The sequence below is a fragment of the Schistocerca serialis genome, chromosome 4 (genome assembly GCF_023864345.2).
Source record: "Schistocerca serialis cubense isolate TAMUIC-IGC-003099 chromosome 4, iqSchSeri2.2, whole genome shotgun sequence".
NCBI lineage: Eukaryota > Metazoa > Arthropoda > Insecta > Orthoptera > Acrididae > Schistocerca > Schistocerca serialis.
The window spans coordinates 872,076,714-872,089,453 of NC_064641.1; positions in this window are offsets into that span (position 1 = coordinate 872,076,714).

Here is a 12,740-nt window from a genome sequence, read left to right on the forward strand (position 1 = left end):
CTAAATCGTTTTGCAGTTTGTTTTGATCTTCTGATGACTTTATTAGTCGACAAATGACAGCGTCATCTGCAAACAACCGAAGACGGTTGTTCAGATTGTCTCCCAAATCGTTTATATAGATAAGGAACAGCGAAGTGCCTATAACACTACCTTGGGGAACGCCTGAAATCACTTCTGTTTTACTCGCTGACTTTCCGTCGAATACTACGAACTGTGACCTCCGTGACCGGAAATCACAGATCCAATCACATAACAGAGACGATATTCCGTAAGCACGCAATTTCACTACAAGCCGCTTGTGTGGTACAGTGTCAAAAAATGTTCAAATGTGTGTGAAATCTTATGGGACTTAACTGCTAAAGTCATCAGCCCCTAAGCTTACACACTACTTAACCTAAATTATCCTAAAGACAAAAACACACACCCATGCCCGAGGGAGGACTCGAACCTCCGCCGGAACCAGCCGCACAGTCCATGACTGCAGCGCCTGAGACCGCTCGGTTAATCCCGCGCGGCGTACAGTGTCAAAAGCCTGCCGGAAATCCAGAAATACGGAATCGATCTGAAATCCCTTGTCAATAGCGCTCAGAACTTCATGTGAATAAAGAGCTAGTTGTGTTCCACAAGAGCTATGTTTTCTAAACCCATGTTGAGTGTGTGTCAATAGATCGTTTTCTTCGAGGTAATTCATTATGTTCGAACACAAAATATGTTCTAAAATTCTGCTCCATATCGATGTTAATGATATGGGCCTGCAATTTAGTGGATTACTCCGACTACCTTTCTTGAATATTGGTGTGACCTGTGCAACTTTCCAGTCCTTGGGTACGGATCTTTCGTCGAGCGAACGGTTGTATATGATTGTTAATTATGGAGCTAATGCATCAGCATACTCCGAATGGAACCTAATTGGTATACAGTCTGGACCAGAAGACTTGCTTCACTACTCCGAGGATATTTACTTCTACGTTACTCATGTTGGCAGATGTTTTCGATTCGAATTCTGGAATATTTACTTCGTCTTCTTTTGTGAAGGCATTTCGGAAAGGTTGTGTTTAGTAACTCTGCTTTGGCAGCACTGTCTTCGATAGTATCTCCATATCTCCATTGCTATCGTGCAGAGAAGGCATTTATTGTTTCTTGCCGCTAACATACTTCACATACGACCAGGCTGTGTGACGATAAACCGCAATCGCGATAGGCTACAATCCGACCTTTATCAAAGTCGGAAACGTGATGGTACATATTTCTCCTCCTTACACGAGGCATCGCAACAACGTTTCACCAGGCAACGCCGGTCAACTGCTGTTTGTGTATGAGTAATCGGTTGGAAAGTTTCTTCATGTCAGCACGTTGTAGGTGTCGCCACCGGCGTCAACCTTGTGCGAATGCTAATCATTTGCATATCACAGCATCTTCTTCCTGTCGGTTAAATTTCGCGTCTGTAGCACGTCATCTTCGTGGTGTAGCAATTTTATTGGCCAGTAGTGTGTTTCGCAAAACATTAATACACATAACGTGTATAATATCTCAACTCTTTGACAAATAAAAACTCCGCTGTAAAAACTTCACAGCAGCTGTTTGTTATAAGAACTAAAGCAGTTTACAAACATGAACCCCACACACCAGATACATTCATGACACATGATACATTCATCATTTCGTAATGTCTGAAGTATAAACTTTTCACTATTTGTTCCTCAACTCAAGATAATTTAGTTTCTTTTGGGGTGGGAGAGGGAGTGAAAACGGGTCACCATTTGTCTGATTGGATTTATGTGGCTCACTACAATTTCCTCTCCTGTGGCATTATCTTCGCCTCAGAGTGGGACATACAGTGTTTACTGCTGTATATAATAACAACAATAATAATCCTAATCTATCTTCCCCCGGAATCTTTCCCCTCTATGTCCGTAGAGCCTATGTCATGGCTGTTAACACTGGTTTGTAATTGTGTCAATTTTTCAAGCTAGTGTTGTCCACATATTCCTCTCCTCAGCCTCTGCACAGAACCTCTTCATTCCTTATTTTTGGAAGACGGTGGTGCCTTTTAGGCAGGCCACTGTCATGGTGATACCCATCACGCACTTCCCCTTTCATTTTGTTTCGGTGATTATCATACAGCGTCATTCGCCTTTGGCGTATCTAAATTTTCCCTGATTGATATTAATCTGACGGACTGTTCGGGTTAGGGTAAACCACTGATTGATCTCACAGTACTTCCATGACTTGAGTAGCATTAGTACAATTAAATTTGGCGTTAGAGACAGATTTTTGGACGCTGCAGGAGACCATTGCATTAGGGACAGCTTTAAAACTTTCGTCTAGCAGGAAGCGAGTCCGCCTCCCTTTGTAGTCACCAAAACTGGCCGTTCACCCTGCAGGGCAGTAGTTTATGGGCTGCCATTCGGGAGGTTGGGCTTGTTCCGTGGTCGGCCGAAGCAAGAGGGTCGGAACACCGGCGGCGTCAGGCATCTTGGCGCCGGCTTACCCGCTTTATTAGAAAGTGGACGTGATGTGGGAGTCTGGTCTCCTTATCTCATGTGTGGATCCAGGTCAAGCGGCGTCGGGCTGGCGCCCGGCTAATGTGGTTATTACAAGAACAGCGTACCCTGTGACACTGGACGACGAATTTCTCCGGTTGTCGTGTTTCTTAGATGCCACGCCTCGCCAAAACGCCGCCCTCTAAATCGTTTTGTGGACAAAATGGAGCTTGTTTTCACTAGGAAGCTTCCCTCATCTTGTGGATGGCGCCAGGGGTTTGGCTGCAGGACCTCCAGGCATTGTGTGCTGTTTTTTGGAGAACACAATGTGTACTGCACTGCAGTGATTGGTTGAGGAAGACCGGGTCTCCTTGCTAGAAAATATGATTGGAATAGTAACCGCTGCCGGGCCAGGATAGGTTTGTTCAAGAACAGCGACGGGGAGTGGGGGGGGGGGGGGGGGGGATGGCTGTTTTTCGGAAGGTTTTGAGCAACGGTAGAGGCGAGGAGTAGAGTCGCTAGAGCTCTTCCGTTTCTACGGAGAGAGCAGTTAGTTGCAAACATGTCCGGACACCCGGGCGAAACTTTATATTTTCGCGGACGTGAGACAATCACCGGCGGACGTGGTGTCATCTCCCACGCTACAACGCGCCACCGAACCTAGCAGCTTCGGCAGCGCACGCACGCAGACGACAGCATCTCGTCTTTCACCGGCCACATCGGTAATGTTGCGCAGCTTCTGTAAATTCAGCAGCTTATTAATCGTTTTCGCGGCCATCTCTTTTTTATAGCGGCCTTGTACTCGTGGTAGTCACTCCCGGTGTCCATTGCATGCTTAATTATAATCTGATGCGAGAGAACAATCAGTGGAACGATACAGAAGAGTGTGCTTGACTAGATTGGCATTCTTCCACTCACAGAAGCCAGTCTCATCTACACGTAAATTCCAGTTAGGTTCCCCAAGTCTATTGCTAGCCAACCTGAGTTCGTGTTAATGAAATGTTATACAGTTGAAGTTTCTGTTTATATGTTTGTTCTCTCTTGACCTTGATATTAGTTAATAAATCTCTTTGTGACACCATAGGTCCTTGTTAACAATTTTTCAACGACACCCATTCTCATTCCCTATCATGTCATTTATTTTGTTGCAGGTTTGGAGGAATTAATTTTATGTCAAGTTAGTCATGTCAGGGGTGATCCACACAGGGGCCACTATTTAACGAATGTCATATTTCCTTGCGCTGTTCATAAATGTATCACCTCTTGGATGGTTACGGCTTTTTAGTCGTTTGGCAGATGGAGAACTGCCGCCACCATTGGCTAGCTTGAAATTTTGTCTGTCCAATTTCAAAATCCCTGTTTCTTTTTTGCTTTCCTCGCGGCCCATGATTCAAACCCGAGTTGTAACAGACACATAATCTCAAAAATTTCTTCCACAAATTAAGGCCTAGATTTGACACTAGCACACTTCCTTTGGTGAGGTATAGTCTATTTACCTGCAGTACTCTGCCTTGTGCGGTGTAGACAGCATCTTGGTCGACCGCACCCAGCGTGCCTTGCCCAGTTACACGAGAGGCAGCACTTTTAAACTCCCACCAGCATGCCACTGGACAAGTTTGCTCTTCCTTCACTCACCATTCTCCGAGCGGTGGTGCCTAACAAACATGTCACCAGAGGACGCTGAGTTGACAGGACCTCACGGCCTTCAACTCCGATTGGCTGGCACGACTTTTCAAGCAATCACACTCAGAGCTTTGCCCCTGCTTACCCAGATACTGTGTATCTACAGACGTAACATTGATGTAGAATACTGCAGTGAGGGCAGTACACTGACATAGCATGACGCTACAAACCTTTCAGTGAGTTATACACTGAGGTAGCAAAAGTCATGGGATATCTACTAATATCGTGTCAGGCCCCCTATTGCCTGGTGTAGTGCAGTAACTCGACTTGGGGTGGACTCACCAAATCGCTTTACGTCCCCTGCAGAAATATTGAGCCATATACGTCTGCAGCTGTCCATAATTATGACCCCTCGATTATGTCCCATATATGTTCGACAGAATTCATGTCAGGTGACGTCGATGGCCAAATCATTCGCCCAAACTGTCCAAAATGTTCTTCAAACCAGTTGTGAACAACTGTGGCCCAGTGACACGGTGCATTGTCGGCTACAAAAATTCAAGCATTGTTTTGTAACATGAAGTCCATGAATGGCTGCAAATGGTCTTCAGATAGTCGTACATAAACATTTCCAGTCAATGACAAGTTCTGCTAGACCAGAGGGTCCAGTCCATTCCGTGTAGACACAGCTCACACCATTATGGAGCCACCACCAGCTTGCACAGCGCCTTGCTGACAACTTGTGATCATGGTTTCGAGGGGTTTGTGTCATTCTCGAACCGTGCTTTCAGTTCTTACCAGCTGAAATCAGGACTGATCTCACCACGCCAGGGTTTTCCAGTCATGTAGGGTCAAACCAATATGGTCACAAGCACAGGAGAGGTGCTGTGGGCAAAGGCTCTCACATTGGTCATCTGCTACCATAGGCTCCAAATTTCGGTGCACTCTCCTAACAGACACGTTCGTCGTATAGCTCGCACTGATTTATGTGCTTATTTCAAGCAGTGTTGTTTGTCTGTTAGCAGTGTCAACTCTATGCAAACGCTGCTGCTGTCGATTGTTAAGTGTATGACATCGAACACTGCGTTGTCGATAGAGAGAGGCAATGCAGAAATTTGATATTCTCAGCACATTCTTGACACTGTGGATCTTCGAATACTGAATTCCCTAACTACCATTCCACATTTAAAAACCATTAATTCCCATCCCACGGCCATAATTACACCAGAATACTTTTCACTTGTATCACCTGAATACAAATGACAGCTCCAGTAATGCACTTCCCTTTTATATGTTGTGTACAATATACTATCACCGTCTGTATGTGTATCACTATCCCATCACTTTTGTTACCTCAAAATATACGTGGTTCAGCATTCAAGACTGTTTGTTACACTCAAGGACCTTACTCTCTTTGCATGTAACTCCAAACAACAAAAGACCTTATAATACTTCAAAGTTATGTATATTTCAATTATTAAGTATATCTATTACAAATAAACTTATCAATGTGTTAACTTTTCTGTATGTCTGATTGTGTTTATTGGCCACCTCAACTACCAACACATCAATCAACTGGCGACAAGCGTGATTTTTTTTCCTTCAACTGGTGATGAGTCTGTTTTTGCTGTAACAGTGACGAGCATACAGTAACTTTTTTTTCATCCTGTATGGAACTCATCTATGTTTCAAATGTTTTTAATTTGTGTATGCAATGGAAACTTCTTGGCAGCACTTCCTCACTGCACTTATTCGATGTCAGATCCAAGAAATTATCTCGTTGCTCACTACTCTTGGCACATTCATGGAAGCACAAAAACCTCAGCAAAGCACGACGACTCAAGCACAAAATGCCAGTGGCCACAGGTACACAGACTCCTACACTCTTTGGCTCTTTTGTTGCACAAGAAAAATGGGCAGAATAGCCGTGCGGGATTAGCCGAGCGGTCTGAGGCGCTGCGGTCATGGACTGTGCGGCTGGTCCCAGCAGAGGTTCGAGTCCTCCTTCGTGCATGGGTGTGTGTGCGTTTGTCCTTAGGATAATTTAGGTTAAGTGGTGTGTAAGCTTAGGGGCTGATGACCTTAGCAGTTAAGTCCCATAAGATTTCACACACATTTGAACACTTTTTTTTTTTTTTTTTTTTGGACAGAATATTGCCATCAACTAGAAAAGCAGTTTCAAGCCTACAATGTATCAGGTGAATCACAACGCTTTTTCTTTTTTTCTTGGATAGGAGCGCATATTTTCCAGTGTTGTAGAAATCTGTTCCCTCAGAACTTTAAACACTAGCATACAAAGACATTATACGAGCATTAGACGACTACTTCGAAGCTCAGATTCATGAAGCTGCTGCTCGTTACAACTTTTTTCATGGGCGTTGTCGTAAATCTCACTGTTACAAGAAATGGATTGCTGAACTCAAGATTATGACTAGGAACTGTAAATGTATCTGCACTTGTGGAGTTTCAGTTCAAAAAGAAATCATTTGTGTTGCCACCACTCGAAACCTTGCTGAGAATAGAAGAATTATGGTCTATCTCTTACAGGATGTGATTAAGAAACAGGATATAATTTATATAAAAATGCATCCAATTGACTGTTATTTATTAGGTTATGTAATAAACAGTAAACAAACATAGGAACAACAATTGTTTTTCTTACAATTTGCGTATTTTTGAAGAACAGGAAATGCAAACAAATTCATGACATTCTTTACAGACTGTGGTTGTTTTTGCTACAAGTTTCTGCACTTCATTTCTTCAATTACCTCTTCAAATCTTTAAGTGGCAACTTCTGCACCTCTTCCAGATTTTTATATTTCGCTTGTGTCTCTGCATGCTCTCTATTAGGGTATGGCTCTTGAAACTTTTAGAAGGTTGATTTGGAGTCGGTGTATTGATGTTCTTCTCCGAGAAGCTCACGAGTATTTCCTCCCTAAAATTCTTTATATGAATATTTGTCTCGGTAAATATTTCTTACAAAATGTGAGCATTTGCTACTGCTGCGTTGAACAGAATTTCAAACGCCACTTTACGGTACTATCTTGTTGTTTTCCTCAGTGGTGAACCGTGATTTATTTTCAAAGAATATTCTTAAGAATTTATTTTATTTACTAGCGATTCATCAAGAACATTAACACATTTAATCATACTATGTAAGCATGGAAATAGTTGCCAGGGAGTAACTGATGAAATCATAACCAAATTCCTTTTAACAAATAGGAATTTTATTCACTTTAATAGTGCTAAAAGCATTTTTTAAAAGAAACAGACTTAAAATTATAACCAGAAAGCACCCTCTAAATATCAAAGTTACAATTTATTCAGAGGCAGAAAGAAACAAGTTTTAACTGTATGAGTTTTCAGGCAGAGAACCTTCCCGCTCCCTCTTGACACGGCCGTAATTATGACTGCTCACAACAGCCTCTGAAAGACTACACTGGTAAAAATCTGCAACACACCAGATAACTTTAAACTAAGGGTTTCAACAATTTACATAAGAACACAAACAGTGCACCCCCCCCCCCCCCCCCCCCCCCGCACAGGAGGGATGGAAATTGTACAAAACACTAACAATTAAAATATTAACCTTGCAACTCGATTTTAACTGTGAAACGGTGGCAACTTTACATACTAAAATGATCATTTAAATAAAAGCCCATGAAATGCAATCATATATAAAATTCTACAAGGTTGGCCATATAATAGTTAAGATGCTCTACGGTTCACAGATACTGCCTCTCAAGATCATAGGCAATAATATCAAAGTTTCCAAAGATCAAAACATATTCCAGGTATTAGGCTGTTACACTCCAAGCAATAAATTCGTTAACACACCAAATCTGACAAACATTACAGAGGCAGCTACTAACGTACGGTAGATTGACAGGGAGATTACCGAACAACCCGAACCGCAGGTTGCTCTAACCTGCCCCTACTCCACAATGGAAAAACAGACCACCCGATTTATAAACAACCACCTTCTCGCACGTGGGCAAACAGAGAAGAATGGTGGGACGACCCCAAAGCAAAACGGCTGGTGACCTCATCAAGAAAACAAGTAGAATTTAACAAGAGTAAATCAAACAACATATCAGCAATCACTTAACTTCTAATAAGCTGCGATTTCTCGGGAAGACCTGTCGCAGCACCCCCGAACCGCTCTCCCGACCCGTCCGCTGCCAGCTGCTTCAACGGAAGCAGGAAGGCGCGCCGATCTCCCGTCTCACGGCGTCACAACTCGCACCAGTCAGACTGATGTGGGTTGATTCCTGTTGCTCTCGCGTCGACCGCGAAGTCACTACCCCTCGCTATACGCCGCGGCCCACTGGACTCACGTGGCGATCTCACATGTCCCGACGCTCAAGACGGACAAGTCATCTTATGTCTCAGTGCACGACCGACCAACCGATCGATCCAACCGCCAATGACCATTGCCTGAGCAAACTCGAGCAGACTGGCGGCCTAACACGCAGACTCAGATCCAGGAACTAAGGCCCAAGCGGGCGACCACTCGCTGAGTTCTCTTACTGGCGGAGTGAAAAAACTCTCATTTTGCCGGCTTTAAAGGTTGATCCGAATGACAGACAGACACTAACTGCCTCACAAATGCAGACGAGATACTGACCCAGACTGACCGACTGGCAAGCTCATAGCGCCCCTTAAATGCAGGTGAACAGGCAACCTTTCCCCTTTCCCACCAGAGGGAGGCACCAGCGGCGCCGCCGCCAGAAACGGAGGACGACTGCCTCACACTACGCGCTGCGGCGCGCTCTTCAAAACAGCAATTTTTACCACGCCTCAAGTGGTGAAAAATTTGACATCTTGTCTGACACATTGAGTCCTTGCTTTGCCGCATTATAATCCAAAATGGCAGCAGGCTTAAATATTTTCTCTCCAATTTTCTTGCTTTTCTTCCCAGTGGTTCGCATTTCGATGTCATGCTTAGTAGGGAGAAACATCACACCTTTTTTGTCTTGCCATTTTGCTACTATTATTCCATTAGACTTTCTTCCAGTCAGTTGGTCTTTTCTTATTTGTGACATTGTGGTGGTGGGAGGGGGCGGGGGGCAAATGCTTTCTTTTTTTCCTTCAGTGTACCTACAAGGTTGGTATTGCTAAGCAGCAAATGCCTAACTAATAACACGCTTGTGTAATAATTGTCAGTAACAACGGCGCATCCCTTATCTACATATTTTTTCATTAAGTCTAAAACTACTTTTTCTGCAAGATTTTTACTCACATTGTACAGCCCTCCTGTGTAAACAATCATTCTCAGCGTATAACCAGCTTGGTTACAATGTTTGAATACCTAGATTCCATATCTATGGTTCTTGCTGGGGATGTAATGACGAAATAAGAGTCATCCGTGAAAGGACACCATCCACTCATCCACTGCTAACATCTCTGCCAGTTCATATTGCGAGCAAAATTTACTTTGGATCATATTAAGTTTTCAGATCTTGAATATACCATCACTGTTATCTGCAGACGCATTGCCCTCGAAGTGGACGAATCTCAACAGCAGTTGAAATCGATTGCAAGACACAGTTCTAGCGACTGGGTTATTCCTTAATGAACACCTGTACTCCAAGAGTTGGTAATATGTGGGTAGTGAACAAGCCGCATGTGCATAATCATGCCAAAGAACTGGCGTTTGTCTCCTTCCAAGCTGTGGCTCTTCCTTTACCATGGAGCTGAGCAGTAGACAGCAATTATACGGCATTTCTGTTTGTTTCAGTAACAATTAACGCTACAATACTTACCTCAATGAAAGTTCGGAAGATTAGTACTGGTTTCAGATCCTTCTGATTCTCGAGGTAATGTGGGTCATTGTATTCAAAGGTTTCCACACTTCTGTATTGTACGTTCCTCAGGGTGCTACAGTCCACTTCGGCCTAGTTTCCGTTTTCACTTATTTCTAGAAATTGAGGTGAAATAGGTCATGTAATGAGTGGCTCATTACCTTCTTCCAATTCCTTGTCACTTTCATTCTCAGATTCCAGTTGTTGCTTGGGTGAGGAAGTTTCGTTTCGTGCATAATCACCATCATTTTCGTCACTCAAATCACAAACATAACTCCCCATCACGAGCATTGAGAATTTCTAACAGCTCTTCCTCTGTCAAGATATCAGACTTTTCTTTCCGCCTCTGTTCACCGGTAGAGGTTTGTATCTCCGCCACACTTCTTCGATGGCCTCTCGTTATACTGCGCCATTTACTGTACAACAGAGCGCAAAGTAACAGTACCAAAATACATTTGGTGTTTAGCAAGTCATTGCAGAATAATTCATAATGTGCCAAATAGTTACCCGACATATTCTTCAGTTTCTTATACACTTACAGTCACTCTGCCACATGGTTACACAAGAGTATTTCTAAACAATTAAAACTAAACTACGAAAACGATGTATCAGAACCACGTCACACAGAAGGCAGGGTTTCACAAGAAAATTAATCTGTAATCTAACTGCACATACTATTACAATGTTACCTGTAAGGCCATTGAAAAGACAGAATTGAATTTTCTGCTAGCCCAACCTGTTTCAGAGTAGATCGTATGCAACTAAAGTTGATGGAGCCAGCATCCTCGCAGCCTATGACAAACCCACATCTAAGGTTGCCGGCGCTCTCATATCAGTGCTGCGAACTAGTGGCCACTGCATGTACTATTACAATATTGCTTCATAAGGCCACAGAAATGGCAGGTATGGGTTTCCTGCAAGACCAGCCTGTTCGAGAGTCAGTTGAATGCAATTAAAGCTGAGGGACGCAGCGACCTCATGGCCTGTGAGAAACCCACTTCTGAGGTTACTTGCACCAACATGGCAGCGAAAGTGTTAATGTGCCTGTCGTTGCAACTCTAACCACAGGTAGCTCAAAACTGCCCCAGTTTCACAGGCATATAGTAACTGCTGCCACAGGCAACTGAGTAAACACACAATGCGGTATGCTCAGCCACTTCTTCAGCTTGCTCAAACATTCCACCATCATGCGTAACATTTTATGTAACCCATGACCATAAGAACTACTTTCTCTGCCATGAGTACTGCCCACGCTGCCACAACTCATGACACAAAAGAGATGATGTGCATGAAAAAGAAATAAAAGTAAATTCTGTTCCAAACAAGTCACGATTTTTATGAAACAGTAAATAAATATGATATCTCAATCTGAGTGTTTGAACTACTCCTGGCTATCCACACTGGCACCATGGACGAAAGCGATGCATTCGTACAGCAAAACACATGGTGCAGAACTTGGGTTCTCCTAAGCAGCTCTCCTCTATAGGCGTACAGCTAAATGCTTCGTCAATCACAGCTCAAAGACAGTCTTCCACAAGTCTGAACTGATTGTCATATGCAGAGGACAAACCACAAACTGTTTATGTCTTTGCAGATTTGCACTCAATCTGTACCATTTCAATTAGATACAGGTGCTTCAGTCATGAAAATTAATCAAAATATTTTTGAGCAACTGGAGCAACCCCAACTAAACAAATCATACCTGCATCTCATGGCATACAATGGCAAAAGTATCTCCGTTCAAGGAACATGTGCAATGCAATCAATGTAAAGGAATACAACCACTCATACTCTTGCATCAGTGGCTTTCACAATAGCTCACTCTCATTCTAATCCCAATATTTTTTCGCATGGATGCTTTTGATTTATTTGGTTTAGATATTCAGTTGTGTACATGCTACTGATACATAACTTTTCCCGTCAGTATTCATCAGTTGTATGAAAAATAAGGACATTTGTTCAATGGCACACTGGGACATGTAACAATTTTCACATGTGACACTGAAAAACCAAACTTTTAACATTCTCGTACAATACTGCAGTGCTTCTAAACTCAACAAATTAGTTATGAAACCCATTTCTGCAAGTTAATAATCATCTCCTCTTGTGATCACATGAAAAGGAAGGTCAGAATTCTTGCCAACTTTGAAGGTACAATTAACACTAATAACAGTGATGGTTTCCTTCTCATTTCCAAATATTGATGAGCTTATGTGTTTGATTCCTTCCCACTTTCACTACACAGCTGTCATATAGAGTAACATGTTTACTGGACATGAGAGATGTGTCAAACGTTACCAACTATTGTCACTGTCTAAGATCTGACAGCAATAACATACATGAAACACTGTGTACTTTGTTTTACACTGAAGCACCAAAGAAACTGGTATATACATGCATATTCAAATACAGAGATATGTAAACAGGCAGACTATGGCACTGCATTCAGCAATGCCTATATAAGACAACAAGTGTCTCGCACAGTTGTTAGGTTGGTTACTGCTGCTACAATAGCAGGTAATCAAAGTTTAAGTGAGTATGAACGTGGTGTTAAGTCGGTGCACGAGCGATGGGACACAGCATCTCCAAGGTAGCGATGAAGTGGGTATTTTCCCATACGGCCATTTCACAAGTGTACCATAAATACCAGAAATTCAGTAGAACTCAAATCTCTGACATTGCTGCAGTTGGAAAACAATCCTGCAAGAACGGGACCAATGGCAACTGAAGAGAATCGTTTAGTGTGACAGAAGTGCAGCCCTTCCGCAAATTACTGCAGATTTCAGTGCTGGGCCATCAACAAGTGTCAGCATGCGAAACATTCAACAAA